Source organism: Anomaloglossus baeobatrachus (genome assembly GCF_048569485.1).
Source record: "Anomaloglossus baeobatrachus isolate aAnoBae1 chromosome 9 unlocalized genomic scaffold, aAnoBae1.hap1 SUPER_9_unloc_2, whole genome shotgun sequence".
Classification (NCBI taxonomy): Eukaryota; Metazoa; Chordata; class Amphibia; order Anura; family Aromobatidae; genus Anomaloglossus; species Anomaloglossus baeobatrachus.
Window position 1 is genome coordinate 542,321 of NW_027441820.1, and position 15,176 is coordinate 557,496.

General features: G+C 50.4%; 4 non-coding genes and 3 pseudogenes across 4 annotated transcripts; all 7 read right to left on the reverse strand.

The window, feature by feature from the left end:
* Window positions 1-1,042: 1,042 nt before the first annotated feature.
* Window positions 1,043-1,233, reverse strand: LOC142259514 (U2 spliceosomal RNA). Its single transcript, XR_012727998.1, has one exon. It is a non-coding gene; the product is annotated as a U2 spliceosomal RNA (small nuclear RNA).
* Window positions 1,234-2,621: 1,388 nt separating this feature from the next.
* LOC142259561 (U2 spliceosomal RNA) lies at window positions 2,622-2,825 on the reverse strand (annotated as a pseudogene).
* A 5,439-nt stretch (window positions 2,826-8,264) lies between these two features.
* LOC142259690 (U2 spliceosomal RNA) lies at window positions 8,265-8,354 on the reverse strand (annotated as a pseudogene).
* A 1,388-nt stretch (window positions 8,355-9,742) lies between these two features.
* On the reverse strand, window positions 9,743-9,933 carry LOC142259515 (U2 spliceosomal RNA). The gene has a single exon (XR_012727999.1). It is a non-coding gene; the product is annotated as a U2 spliceosomal RNA (small nuclear RNA).
* A 1,388-nt stretch (window positions 9,934-11,321) lies between these two features.
* Window positions 11,322-11,512, reverse strand: LOC142259516 (U2 spliceosomal RNA). The gene has a single exon (XR_012728000.1). It is a non-coding gene; the product is annotated as a U2 spliceosomal RNA (small nuclear RNA).
* Window positions 11,513-12,900: 1,388 nt separating this feature from the next.
* On the reverse strand, window positions 12,901-13,096 carry LOC142259617 (U2 spliceosomal RNA). The gene has a single exon (XR_012728073.1). It is a non-coding gene; the product is annotated as a U2 spliceosomal RNA (small nuclear RNA).
* Window positions 13,097-13,859: 763 nt separating this feature from the next.
* LOC142259735 (U2 spliceosomal RNA) lies at window positions 13,860-13,935 on the reverse strand (annotated as a pseudogene).
* Between the last annotated feature and the right edge of the window lie 1,241 nt (window positions 13,936-15,176).

Here is a 15,176-nt window from a genome sequence, read left to right on the forward strand (position 1 = left end):
CATCCCCAAACCCTAATCTTTTCCCTTTCCTTCCCAGCCCCCAAACCCTGCCCTCTGTACCCTTCTCACCACCCGCATCCCTTCTCCTGTCATCCCCCTACCACCCGGGAAAAAAAGAGCTTGCCCCCTCCTTACACTAGCCCACCCTCCCACCCAAAGAACAACTTCTGCTGCGCAGCTTGTTTTCTAGGCAGCAGCGCTATTGTGATGTCAGCGGGGGCATTGTGACAAGCCGCCAGTGTTCCGTCTCTTCATGTTGTGCACAGTTCAAACGGAAAATACATCAACAGGCAGACTACAGAAAAGCTTACTATCAAAGGTTAGAGGGGGGCTTTCTCAGAGGGCTTTTTACAGTTTTTCTATTCCCAATTAGCCGTTTAAGTGTACTTATTGAAAGTAGTAATTCTTTCATAGGCCGCCCTTTCTTAGTATTTGACGTTCCTTATATTGCGGTATGAGGCTTTGCAGCAGGTTGCAAACATTCATCACCCATGACTGTCCCCAATTGAGCTCAGAAGCTCAATGTCTATCATGACCTCTCTTTTAGAATGTCCAAGAGCAAGCAAACTATTCCTCCAGGAGAGGGCGCCAACAGACTACTAAAGAGATCATCATTACTCAAAGAAAACCCCAAAAACCAATGCATGATAGGAATAAACAGGTAACTTTCTTTGGAGTGGAAGCGGAGAGATCGCACCAGATGCCAATTCTAGATCTTATCACACCTGTGGTCACTGCAGCAGCAGGTGAATCCACTTTGTCCAAAAGGGATCTATTCCATTCAATTGCAAATGATCTAGATAAGACAGAGAACTGCAGCACGGGACATAGCCGAGTTGGTCAGGTTGAGTGGTGATGAGTTTGCTATTTGGATGAATAAAGAAAGTCAAAAGTGTGAAAGATAAAAAACAAAAGGAGGAAGTGTGAAAAGTGAATGGGCCAAATTGAGGTGCATATGAAGACGTATGCTTTCTTCCAATTCATTAAATCGGGCTAATATGAATCAGGTGAATTGAGTTCTGCTTTTGGAAACTGGGTTAAGAAGGGGTGCACCGGTCCTGGAGGTACTGCAATACCAGGTCAATGCGTGGAGTGGACAGAGCAAGCTCTTTTTCCATCTCCCTGTTCTAAAAATCCATTTAATATATGGTCCCCAGATAGGGGACGTATCAGATATTAAACTGATAAGAACAGATACTACACTTGATCTTAGCCAAAAGGCCGAGAAGCGATAACCAGAATTGGTTTGGGCCTCGAGTGGCACCCTGGCCTATGCCGGACACATCTTAGGGAGAGAGAGCGAGAGGGAGACAAACCCACGCCTACAGAAGACATTTTGTCACCCAAGCCAACCCTTGAAAAGGCTGCTTTGCAGAGCAAAAACAAGAAGAATGGTGCGTTTTGCAGCCGCCGCCCCCCACTGCAATGAATCTGAATAACTCCTCCTTTAGGGCGCAAGCAACTCCCCTCCCCCTTGCAGTCTTTCCAATTCACGATACAAAAAGACGGACAGGACAGGTTGCCTGACTTTCCGTCACTGCCACCCTTTGCCATCCTTACCCGTAGAAAGCCCTTTCATCATCCCCAAACCCTAATCTTTTCCCTTTCCTTCCCAGCCCCCAAACCCTGCCCTCTGTACCCTTCTCACCACCCGCATCCCTTCTCCTGTCATCCCCCTACCACCCGGGAAAAAAAGAGCTTGCCCCCTCCTTACACTAGCCCACCCTCCCACCCAAAGAACAACTTCTGCTGCGCAGCTTGTTTTCTAGGCAGCAGCGCTATTGTGATGTCAGCGGGGGCATTGTGACAAGCCGCCAGTGTTCCGTCTCTTCATGTTGTGCACAGTTCAAACGGAAAATACATCAACAGGCAGACTACAGAAAAGCTTACTATCAAAGGTTAGAGGGGGGCTTTCTCAGAGGGCTTTTTACAGTTTTTCTATTCCCAATTAGCCGTTTAAGTGTACTTATTGAAAGTAGTAATTCTTTCATAGGCCGCCCTTTCTTAGTATTTGACGTTCCTTATATTGCGGTATGAGGCTTTGCAGCAGTTTGCAAACATTCATCACCCATGACTGTCCCCAATTGAGCTCAGAAGCTCAATGTCTATCATGACCTCTCTTTTAGAATGTCCAAGAGCAAGCAAACTATTCCTCCAGGAGAGGGCGCCAACAGACTACTAAAGAGATCATCATTACTCAAAGAAAACCCCAAAAACCAATGCATGATAGGAATAAACAGGTAACTTTCTTTGGAGTGGAAGCGGAGAGATCGCACCAGATGCCAATTCTAGATCTTATCACACCTGTGGTCACTGCAGCAGCAGGTGAATCCACTTTGTCCAAAAGGGATCTATTCCATTCAATTGCAAATGATCTAGATAAGACAGAGAACTGCAGCACGGGACATAGCCGAGTTGGTCAGGTTGAGTGGTGATGAGTTTGCTATTTGGATGAATAAAGAAAGTCAAAAGTGTGAAAGATAAAAAACAAAAGGAGGAAGTGTGAAAAGTGAATGGGCCAAATTGAGGTGCATATGAAGACGTATGCTTTCTTCCAATTCATTAAATCGGGCTAATATGAATCAGGTGAATTGAGTTCTGCTTTTGGAAACTGGGTTAAGAAGGGGTGCACCGGTCCTGGAGGTACTGCAATACCAGGTCAATGCGTGGAGTGGACAGAGCAAGCTCTTTTTCCATCTCCCTGTTCTAAAAATCCATTTAATATATGGTCCCCAGATAGGGGACGTATCAGATATTAAACTGATAAGAACAGATTTTTGATTTAACAGCATCTTTATTATCATGCACTACTCACAAAAAGTTAACAAACCGTGTACTGTGCCGCAGCCCCGTACACACAGAAATATACAATCATTCTTACATAGCCATAGAGTACGACGCACTAAACTATACATCACGCTCCTATGCTATCCATAACACTCAAGCTGAAAGAAAAAGTTAGACAATAAATAACGACGAACCGGCGATTGGGGGGTGGGGGTAGGGGAAAAGGGGGATAGGGTGGGGAAATCACAGGCCCGAAGCTTTATTGAAAGACGCACATAACGGGAAAAGGAGGGAGGGGGCATTGAAGAGGTTTAAACCTCCTCCTCGGCGCTGTCGTCCGGACTGTCCATGATGGAATAGTCTCTGAGCAGGCTGTGGATCAGCCTGCGGCAATCCTGGATAGACATCCTCTCCCTCTTCAAGATGAGCCGGTTCCTGGCGACCCAAATAGCGTCCTTAAAGCAGTTCATAAGGCGCCAAGCCTCCTGGATGGCTCCAACGGTGTGAGTCCCAGGGAAGAGTCCATAAAGTACGGAATGGTACGATAGGCTCCCTCTGGGGACGGAGTTCCTCAGGTCATCCTCCAGGGCAACCAACAGGCGCTGTGCGAAACGGCAGTCCCAAAAGGCGTGCAGCGATGTTTCCTCCACGAAGGGGCACCTTGGGCAGTACCGGGTTTTGCACAGGTTCCGGGCGTGCATGAATGACCGGACGGGCAGTCCGCCCTGTATCGCCATCCATGACAAGTCCTTGTGCCCGTTGGTCAATCCAGCCGATGACACGTTTGTCCAAACAGTCTCCAGTGTGTCGTGATGAAGTCCTGGAATGTTCTCCATTTCGTCCTTGGCTCTGATGAGTTTGTGGATAGTCTTTGGCTTCCACAAATCAGGCTTGAGTCCCTCCAGTTGGTGTTCCCTCACAAACCGAACCACGTCTCCGTAGAACCATGGCGTCGTCCAGTTGTAGGGGAAGGAGCTGTCCCACTTGTCCCAGCCTAACCGTCTCCAAAGGGGGAGCAGGAAGAAGCGAGACATGGACCCACCCGCGGAACCTCTCTTGACTCGCAGAGTTCGGCGAACGCAGTCACATACGAAGGAGGATCGCAGGAGGGTGGGGATATCGGGTACGCCCTTCCCACCCTTGCGAGGATCCTTGTACATGATGCTCCGCTTTACTCTGTCCATCTTGGATCCCCAGACAAAACGAAACACCGTCCTGGTAATGGCCCTGCACACGGTGGCAAGGGGGGGCCAGGCCTGGGCCGTGTACTGCAGCACGGGCAGTACCTCGTTACGCAGGACCAGTGCTTTGCCCTCACAGGTGAGGCGTCTGAGGCTCCACAGACCGATCCGTTGGGTGATCTTGGTCAAGCGTTCCTCCCAGGACTTGAGGGCTGCTCCTTCCTTCCCGAACCAGACTCCAAGAACCTTGATGAAATCCGGCTGGATGCTGAAAGGGAAGGGGGCGGAAGAGGCCGGCTGCCAGTCCCCGAAGAGCATGGCTTCCGACTTCCCGCAGTTGACTTTGGCTCCCGAAGCCCGTCCGAAGGTCTCACAGGTCTGGACGAGGGTGTCGACTGAGCGCCGGTCCGCGCAGAAGACGGTCACGTCGTCCATGTAGAGCGAGCACTTGACCTCGAAGCGTTCTGGTCCTGGTGCGGTGATCCCTCTGATCTCTCCATTCCGCCGGATAGCCTCTGCAAAGAGTTCTATAACACAAACAAAAAGAAGAGGTGACAGAGGACAGCCTTGTCTGACCCCTGAGAGGACCGGGAAGGGGTCAGTCTTCCAGCCGTTTACCAACACCGAGCTGTGAATATCAAAATACATTAGTTGGACATACAAGCAAAACATGTTACCCAAACCTAACCTGTGCAGAGCTTTGCCCAGGAACTCATGGGAAACACGGTCGAAGGCCTTTTCCTGATCCAACGAGATCAGGGCTGCGTGCACCCGGCGGGCTTTGATGTACTCGACCGTGTCCCGCATGAGAGCCAGGCTGTCTGCGATGCGACGTCCGGGGATGCCGCAGGTCTGATCCGGGTGGATGATCCGTCCGATAACAGTCTTCAATCTCGTTGCCATCGTCTTGGCCAGGATCTTGTAGTCGACGTTCAGAAGGGTGATGGGACGCCAATTCTTCAGGTCGCACCTCTCTCCTTTACGCTTGTACAGGATCGTGACCATTCCTTCCCTCAGAGATGGAGGCATTCTGCCCTCCACCACCATCTCCTCATACAGCCCTAACAGGTCCGGACAGATTAGGTCTCCCAGCGCTACATAGAGCTCTGCTGGGAGGCCGTCACTGCCCGGTGTCCTGCCAGAACTAAAGGATTTGGCGGCCGAGAGCAGCTCGTCCACCGTCAGAGGAACATCCATGGCCGCCGCGTCTGCAGGGTCAAGATGGTTAGTGATACCTGACAGGAACTTATCGGCGGCCTCGGGGTCAGTAGTCTTGCGGGCGTAGAGTTCGCTGTAGAAGTCGCTGACGACCTTCATCACGTTCTCTTTCCCGCGTTGCATGCTTCCACTCTCGTCTCGTAGTTCATTCATGGGCGTGTGACCGGCGTGGAGTTTCCTGAAAAAGAACGAGTTACATTTCTCACCCTTCTCCAGGTTCTCCACTTTGGAACGGAAGACAATTCGCTCGGACTCCTCCTCGAAGTGCCTTTTCAGGCTCCTCTTAGTCTCCTCCAGCTCCTCTCTCACGTCCCAGCCGCATCGAAGAAGGTCCTGCAGGGAACGCAGCTCACGCTGGAGTCTCCTGAAGTCCCTCCTCTTCAGACACGCCTGTTGTTGACTCTTTGCCTGAAAGAAGAAACGGAACTCGAGTTTAACGTATTCCCACCAGTCAGAAACAGACTGGAAGCCCGCCTTGTAGGCCCGCCACGTGGAGTAGGCAGCTCTAAGCTCCTCCAGAATCTCACCCTTTTCCAGCAGAGAGCAGTTCAGCTTCCAGGAGCCCGGGCCAATGGGGAAGCCATGGCCCAGCACACCTTGAAAGTGAATGGCTCTGTGGTCAGAGAAGAAGCAGGGGACCATCGAGTGCCCACTCCGCCCAACCGCCCGAGAGGTAAACACAAAGTCAATCCTGGAACGCAGCGAGCCATCGGATCGGCACCATGAATAGTTCACGGATCCGTGTCCGATGGAGCCAACAACGTCCACAAGAGAGGCTTCGGTCACCATCTCAATGAGCAGTTTGGATGTGACGTCCAACTTGGCAGCCGTTCCAGAACTGCGTCCATCCTCCTCAATCGGGCAGTTGAAATCCCCGGCCATCACTACCGTCCTGGCGGTAGCGAGCTGAGGGCGCAGGGCTTGGAGGAGCTCCAGTCGATCGCTCTTCACAGGAGAAGCATACACATTGATGAACCTGACAGGTTCTCCCGCCCAGGTGCCATCCACGAGCAGTAACCTGCCGCAGACGATTTCCTGAACAGAGTCCAATGTGAAGGCGCTTCCCCTGATCAGCACGGCGACCCCCGCGGACCTACAGTCGCCTCCGCCGGACCAGTAGGATGGGCCATGGGTCCACTCCCTGGCCAGATGGTTGAAGGACCTAGAGGAGGGAAGGGAGCATTCCTGCAGGAAAAATACATCACTAGACTGAGTGTTAAGGAACGCAAAAATTGTCTGACGTCGGAACTTGTCTCTGATGCTCCTAACATTAATGGAAAAGATGTTAATGTTAGCAGTCATTGGAGGAAAGAGAAAGTTAGCGCAGGCGGTGTGCCTTAGTTACCACTCCGGTCGGGCGGTTCTTCCTCTTTGGCACCTGCTGGTAAGGGTATCTCCAGCAGACCCTCTTCTTCTAGCTGATCGAGCAGGGATGGTGCCTCAGTGGCTTCCGACTCCTCCATTTCTTCTTCGGCCACAAGGGACTCCACCATCTGCTCCAACACGTCCGGTTCTGGGAGGAGGCCATCCTCCTCTTCCTGGGGTGGATTGGGATCCACAATGAACAGCTTGGAAGGTTCTGCGACAGGACTATCTTCCACCTTCCTTTTCCTTTGGCCTGTACCTGAGGAGACAAGAGCTGGAAAATCCTCCTCGGTGAAAAGTGCAAGAGTGCTGAGGTCCTCTGCTCTCATGGTCTGGGGAGGGAGAGTGGGCTTTGGGGGGGGGGTGAGGAGACCAACTGAGGAGTAGGGAAATGAGGTGGAGGTAGTGGAATCCTCAGTAGGGTTGGCCGGGGGGGGAGGGGTTTGGACAGGGGTGACAGGGGGGGGGACCAGGGAGGGGGCAACAGTTTTCTTACCCTTTTTCCTGGACTCCGTGGCTGCTGGGGCATCGGCTGGAGCCACGGTCGCCGGGTTCTTGGCCGCCTTGTCCTTGGCCTCCGTGGCCTTGGTCGTAGCTGCCTTGGTCGACGAAGCTGTGGCTACCCGATACTGGGTCACCGCGGCAACCCTTGCCCAGGATTTCTCCCGCTGTGGGCAGTCCTTGTAAAGGTGGTCCGCCTGTCCACATAGGTTGCAAGTCTTCTTCTTTGGGCAGTCCTTGGAGCTGTGTCCCGTCACCCGGCAAACCCTGCAGGCGTCCTCCTTGCAGGTCTTCATCGAATGCCCTTTCCCGCCACATTTCCTGCAGTTGTGTGGCATGTCCGGGTAGTAGATGAGACCAAAGGAGTTTCCCAGAGAGAATGTCGGGGGCAGGTGCTGGAGACCATCCTCGGATGCTGGTTCCCTGTAGAGTCGAACGGTTACTGACCACTTACCCGTCCAGAATCCGTTGCCGTTAAGGATGTGGGATGGCTCCCTCACCACTGTGCAGAGACGTCCCAGGAACGTGGAGATGTCTCTTCCTGGGGTGTGCGGGTTCCGCATGGAGACCGTGATCCTCTTCTCATCCCTCTGTATAGGACAGGATCCTAAAAAAGAATGAAAAGGGGAGTCCGGCATCGCTGCGTTCATCGCCTCCCAGTATCTCCTGCAGGCATTCACCGTGGCAAAGGTTACCAGAAAAATGCCAGTCATGAAGGTCTGGACACTCAGGGTTTCCGCCCTGGAGAAGCCCTGATCCAGAATCATCTTCTTGCAGAACACGTCGCTGGACATGTCCGGCAACCTACCATCCACCGCCTTTAGCTTCAGGGCGACCGTCTGCCGCATCCAAGGCTCCAGGGTTGGAGCCTTTTCAGGCGGCGTCCGGGCTCCCTCCGGCTGGCTGGCGTCGGAGGTAGGGGCCTCTTGGGCCGAAGAAGCCTCTGGATGAGCCTTCCTGGAGGTCCCTGGGTCCTGAGCCTTCTTGGCTGCCTTCTCTGGCTTGCTTGCCATGGCTGGTTCCTGCTTGAGTTCCCGGAGCTGGATCTTGGATTCTTCTCCGGGTGTCTTCTCCCGCTGTGTTCCTCCTCGAAGTTCCTCTGGTCTCCCCAAGTCTTCTCCGAGCCTTCGTCTTCTTGCTTCTTTCTGCCAAGCTCTTCTTCCGTCCGATCTCCCTCTTCCGGTCTCGGCTGGGCTTCGGAGCTCGTCTCCCTGATCGTATCTCGTCAAGTGTAGCTAGCTCAGTTTGTTCTGATAAGAACAGATACTACACTTGATCTTAGCCAAAAGGCCGAGAAGCGATAACCAGAATTGGTTTGGGCCTCGAGTGGCACCCTGGCCTATGCCGGACACATCTTAGGGAGAGAGAGCGAGAGGGAGACAAACCCACGCCTACAGAAGACATTTTGTCACCCAAGCCAACCCTTGAAAAGGCTGCTTTGCAGAGCAAAAACAAGAAGAATGGTGCGTTTTGCAGCCGCCGCCCCCCACTGCAATGAATCTGAATAACTCCTCCTTTAGGGCGCAAGCAACTCCCCTCCCCCTTGCAGTCTTTCCAATTCACGATACAAAAAGACGGACAGGACAGGTTGCCTGACTTTCCGTCACTGCCACCCTTTGCCATCCTTACCCGTAGAAAGCCCTTTCATCATCCCCAAACCCTAATCTTTTCCCTTTCCTTCCCAGCCCCCAAACCCTGCCCTCTGTACCCTTCTCACCACCCGCATCCCTTCTCCTGTCATCCCCCTACCACCCGGGAAAAAAAGAGCTTGCCCCCTCCTTACACTAGCCCACCCTCCCACCCAAAGAACAACTTCTGCTGCGCAGCTTGTTTTCTAGGCAGCAGCGCTATTGTGATGTCAGCGGGGGCATTGTGACAAGCCGCCAGTGTTCCGTCTCTTCATGTTGTGCACAGTTCAAACGGAAAATACATCAACAGGCAGACTACAGAAAAGCTTACTATCAAAGGTTAGAGGGGGGCTTTCTCAGAGGGCTTTTTACAGTTTTTCTATTCCCAATTAGCCGTTTAAGTGTACTTATTGAAAGTAGTAATTCTTTCATAGGCCGCCCTTTCTTAGTATTTGACGTTCCTTATATTGCGGTATGAGGCTTTGCAGCAGGTTGCAAACATTCATCACCCATGACTGTCCCCAATTGAGCTCAGAAGCTCAATGTCTATCATGACCTCTCTTTTAGAATGTCCAAGAGCAAGCAAACTATTCCTCCAGGAGAGGGCGCCAACAGACTACTAAAGAGATCATCATTACTCAAAGAAAACCCCAAAAACCAATGCATGATAGGAATAAACAGGTAACTTTCTTTGGAGTGGAAGCGGAGAGATCGCACCAGATGCCAATTCTAGATCTTATCACACCTGTGGTCACTGCAGCAGCAGGTGAATCCACTTTGTCCAAAAGGGATCTATTCCATTCAATTGCAAATGATCTAGATAAGACAGAGAACTGCAGCACGGGACATAGCCGAGTTGGTCAGGTTGAGTGGTGATGAGTTTGCTATTTGGATGAATAAAGAAAGTCAAAAGTGTGAAAGATAAAAAACAAAAGGAGGAAGTGTGAAAAGTGAATGGGCCAAATTGAGGTGCATATGAAGACGTATGCTTTCTTCCAATTCATTAAATCGGGCTAATATGAATCAGGTGAATTGAGTTCTGCTTTTGGAAACTGGGTTAAGAAGGGGTGCACCGGTCCTGGAGGTACTGCAATACCAGGTCAATGCGTGGAGTGGACAGAGCAAGCTCTTTTTCCATCTCCCTGTTCTAAAAATCCATTTAATATATGGTCCCCAGATAGGGGACGTATCAGATATTAAACTGATAAGAACAGATACTACACTTGATCTTAGCCAAAAGGCCGAGAAGCGATAACCAGAATTGGTTTGGGCCTCGAGTGGCACCCTGGCCTATGCCGGACACATCTTAGGGAGAGAGAGCGAGAGGGAGACAAACCCACGCCTACAGAAGACATTTTGTCACCCAAGCCAACCCTTGAAAAGGCTGCTTTGCAGAGCAAAAACAAGAAGAATGGTGCGTTTTGCAGCCGCCGCCCCCCACTGCAATGAATCTGAATAACTCCTCCTTTAGGGCGCAAGCAACTCCCCTCCCCCTTGCAGTCTTTCCAATTCACGATACAAAAAGACGGACAGGACAGGTTGCCTGACTTTCCGTCACTGCCACCCTTTGCCATCCTTACCCGTAGAAAGCCCTTTCATCATCCCCAAACCCTAATCTTTTCCCTTTCCTTCCCAGCCCCCAAACCCTGCCCTCTGTACCCTTCTCACCACCCGCATCCCTTCTCCTGTCATCCCCCTACCACCCGGGAAAAAAAGAGCTTGCCCCCTCCTTACACTAGCCCACCCTCCCACCCAAAGAACAACTTCTGCTGCGCAGCTTGTTTTCTAGGCAGCAGCGCTATTGTGATGTCAGCGGGGGCATTGTGACAAGCCGCCAGTGTTCCGTCTCTTCATGTTGTGCACAGTTCAAACGGAAAATACATCAACAGGCAGACTACAGAAAAGCTTACTATCAAAGGTTAGAGGGGGGCTTTCTCAGAGGGCTTTTTACAGTTTTTCTATTCCCAATTAGCCGTTTAAGTGTACTTATTGAAAGTAGTAATTCTTTCATAGGCCGCCCTTTCTTAGTATTTGACGTTCCTTATATTGCGGTATGAGGCTTTGCAGCAGGTTGCAAACATTCATCACCCATGACTGTCCCCAATTGAGCTCAGAAGCTCAATGTCTATCATGACCTCTCTTTTAGAATGTCCAAGAGCAAGCAAACTATTCCTCCAGGAGAGGGCGCCAACAGACTACTAAAGAGATCATCATTACTCAAAGAAAACCCCAAAAACCAATGCATGATAGGAATAAACAGGTAACTTTCTTTGGAGTGGAAGCGGAGAGATCGCACCAGATGCCAATTCTAGATCTTATCACACCTGTGGTCACTGCAGCAGCAGGTGAATCCACTTTGTCCAAAAGGGATCTATTCCATTCAATTGCAAATGATCTAGATAAGACAGAGAACTGCAGCACGGGACATAGCCGAGTTGGTCAGGTTGAGTGGTGATGAGTTTGCTATTTGGATGAATAAAGAAAGTCAAAAGTGTGAAAGATAAAAAACAAAAGGAGGAAGTGTGAAAAGTGAATGGGCCAAATTGAGGTGCATATGAAGACGTATGCTTTCTTCCAATTCATTAAATCGGGCTAATATGAATCAGGTGAATTGAGTTCTGCTTTTGGAAACTGGGTTAAGAAGGGGTGCACCGGTCCTGGAGGTACTGCAATACCAGGTCAATGCGTGGAGTGGACAGAGCAAGCTCTTTTTCCATCTCCCTGTTCTAAAAATCCATTTAATATATGGTCCCCAGATAGGGGACGTATCAGATATTAAACTGATAAGAACAGATACTACACTTGATCTTAGCCAAAAGGCCGAGAAGCGATAACCAGAATTGGTTTGGGCCTCGAGTGGCACCCTGGCCTATGCCGGACACATCTTAGGGAGAGAGAGCGAGAGGGAGACAAACCCACGCCTACAGAAGACATTTTGTCACCCAAGCCAACCCTTGAAAAGGCTGCTTTGCAGAGCAAAAACAAGAAGAATGGTGCGTTTTGCAGCCGCCGCCCCCCACTGCAATGAATCTGAATAACTCCTCCTTTAGGGCGCAAGCAACTCCCCTCCCCCTTGCAGTCTTTCCAATTCACGATACAAAAAGACGGACAGGACAGGTTGCCTGACTTTCCGTCACTGCCACCCTTTGCCATCCTTACCCGTAGAAAGCCCTTTCATCATCCCCAAACCCTAATCTTTTCCTTTTCCTTCCCAGCCCCCAAACCCTGCCCTCTGTACCCTTCTCACCACCCGCATCCCTTCTCCTGTCATCCCCCTACCACCCGGGAAAAAAAGAGCTTGCCCCCTCCTTACACTAGCCCACCCTCCCACCCAAAGAACAACTTCTGCTGCGCAGCTTGTTTTCTAGGCAGCAGCGCTATTGTGATGTCAGCGGGGGCATTGTGACAAGCCGCCAGTGTTCCGTCTCTTCATGTTGTGCACAGTTCAAACGGAAAATACATCAACAGGCAGACTACAGAAAAGCTTACTATCAAAGGTTAGAGGGGGGCTTTCTCAGAGGGCTTTTTACAGTTTTTCTATTCCCAATTAGCCGTTTAAGTGTACTTATTGAAAGTAGTAATTCTTTCATAGGCCGCCCTTTCTTAGTATTTGACGTTCCTTATATTGCGGTATGAGGCTTTGCAGCAGGTTGCAAACATTCATCACCCATGACTGTCCCCAATTGAGCTCAGAAGCTCAATGTCTATCATGACCTCTCTTTTAGAATGTCCAAGAGCAAGCAAACTATTCCTCCAGGAGAGGGCGCCAACAGACTACTAAAGAGATCATCATTACTCAAAGAAAACCCCAAAAACCAATGCATGATAGGAATAAACAGGTAACTTTCTTTGGAGTGGAAGCGGAGAGATCGCACCAGATGCCAATTCTAGATCTTATCACACCTGTGGTCACTGCAGCAGCAGGTGAATCCACTTTGTCCAAAAGGGATCTATTCCATTCAATTGCAAATGATCTAGATAAGACAGAGAACTGCAGCACGGGACAAAGCCGAGTTGGTCAGGTTGAGTGGTGATGAGTTTGCTATTTGGATGAATAAAGAAAGTCAAAAGTGTGAAAGATAAAAAACAAAAGGAGGAAGTGTGAAAAGTGAATGGGCCAAATTGAGGTGCATATGAAGACGTATGCTTTCTTCCAATTCATTAAATCGGGCTAATATGAATCAGGTGAATTGAGTTCTGCTTTTGGAAACTGGGTTAAGAAGGGGTGCACCGGTCCTGGAGGTACTGCAATACCAGGTCAATGCGTGGAGTGGACAGAGCAAGCTCTTTTTCCATCTCCCTGTTCTAAAAATCCATTTAATATATGGTCCCCAGATAGGGGACGTATCAGATATTAAACTGATAAGAACAGATTTTTGATTTAATGAAGCTTTCCAAAGCACCGCAAAAATGCATGACCGAAGTCACACCAAAAACAGTGCAAAGGCTAGGATTCGTGTGGACCCCTCCGTGAGAAGAGGATCCCCAAAAATCAACCCCGTCCCTCCGAGCCAGAAGGCCACAGCGAGGGTCAGGGATCTTCGGTGCTCCCCCAAGAAGAAGCCTGGTTGAGCCTTGTTGTTGCTCCCAGCGTCCACCGAGGCATCTTACCCAAGTGGAGTAGGGAGCTACTAGTCGTTGGTTTCGCAGCCGAGACTGCCCGGACCGTCAACCGGTGTTGGTTTCTCAGCCCAAGGCTGACCGGACCTCCAACCGGGTGTTGGTTTCTCAGCCCAAGGCTGACCGGACCTCCAACCGGGTGTTGGTTTCTCAGCCCAAGGCTAACCGGACCTCCAACCGGGTGTTGGTTTCCCAGCCAAAGCTGACCCGGACCTCCAACCGGGTGTTGGTTTCTCAGCCCAAAGCTGATCGTACCTCCGACCGGGATTATAAAAATTTCCCTTCTTAGCCAGAAGGCCGGGATAGGGCAATATGCTTGGAAAGTATGAATAGGCAAGGCGCGGCGTGCGACAGAGTCTGAGGCTTACCAGGGTCCCAACCTAGCAAGTTCAGACTCCCTCCAGGGTGTCCATTCCTGGGGCACATTGCACCATAACCCCCACACTTACTCAGTCTAATAGCCTCGATCCTGGTAGGGCCATGGTTTCCTCTAGATGGATATACTATCCTCCCAAAGTACTAACAAGCGCATCCTTCCAGTGTGCATTGCATCATTGTACTAAGGTGGCCGGAGCCTTAAACCACCTTTTCGAACGATACTACACTTGATCTTAGCCAAAAGGCCGAGAAGCGATAACCAGAATTGGTTTGGGCCTCGAGTGGCACCCTGGCCTATGCCGGACACATCTTAGGGAGAGAGAGCGAGAGGGAGACAAACCCACGCCTACAGAAGACATTTTGTCACCCAAGCCAACCCTTGAAAAGGCTGCTTTGCAGAGCAAAAACAAGAAGAATGGTGCGTTTTGCAGCCGCCGCCCCCCACTGCAATGAATCTGAATAACTCCTCCTTTAGGGCGCAAGCAACTCCCCTCCCCCTTGCAGTCTTTCCAATTCACGATACAAAAAGACGGACAGGACAGGTTGCCTGACTTTCCGTCACTGCCACCCTTTGCCATCCTTACCCGTAGAAAGCCCTTTCATCATCCCCAAACCCTAATCTTTTCCCTTTCCTTCCCAGCCCCCAAACCCTGCCCTCTGTACCCTTCTCACCACCCGCATCCCTTCTCCTGTCATCCCCCTACCACCCGGGAAAAAAAGAGCTTGCCCCCTCCTTACACTAGCCCACCCTCCCACCCAAAGAACAACTTCTGCTGCGCAGCTTGTTTTCTAGGCAGCAGCGCTATTGTGATGTCAGCGGGGGCATTGTGACAAGCCGCCAGTGTTCCGTCTCTTCATGTTGTGCACAGTTCAAACGGAAAATACATCAACAGGCAGACTACAGAAAAGCTTACTATCAAAGGTTAGAGGGGGGCTTTCTCAGAGGGCTTTTTACAGTTTTTCTATTCCCAATTAGCCGTTTAAGTGTACTTATTGAAAGTAGTAATTCTTTCATAGGCCGCCCTTTCTTAGTATTTGACGTTCCTTATATTGCGGTATGAGGCTTTGCAGCAGGTTGCAAACATTCATCACCCATGACTGTCCCCAATTGAGCTCAGAAGCTCAATGTCTATCATGACCTCTCTTTTAGAATGTCCAAGAGCAAGCAAACTATTCCTCCAGGAGAGGGCGCCAACAGACTACTAAAGAGATCATCATTACTCAAAGAAAACCCCAAAAACCAATGCATGATAGGAATAAACAGGTAACTTTCTTTGGAGTGGAAGCGGAGAGATCGCACCAGATGCCAATTCTAGATCTTATCACACCTGTGGTCACTGCAGCAGCAGGTGAATCCACTTTGTCCAAAAGGGATCTATTCCATTCAATTGCAAATGATCTAGATAAGACAGAGAACTGCAGCACGGGACATAGCCGAGTTGGTCAGGTTGAGTGGTGATGAGTTTGCTATTTGGATGAATAAAGAAAGTCAAAAGTG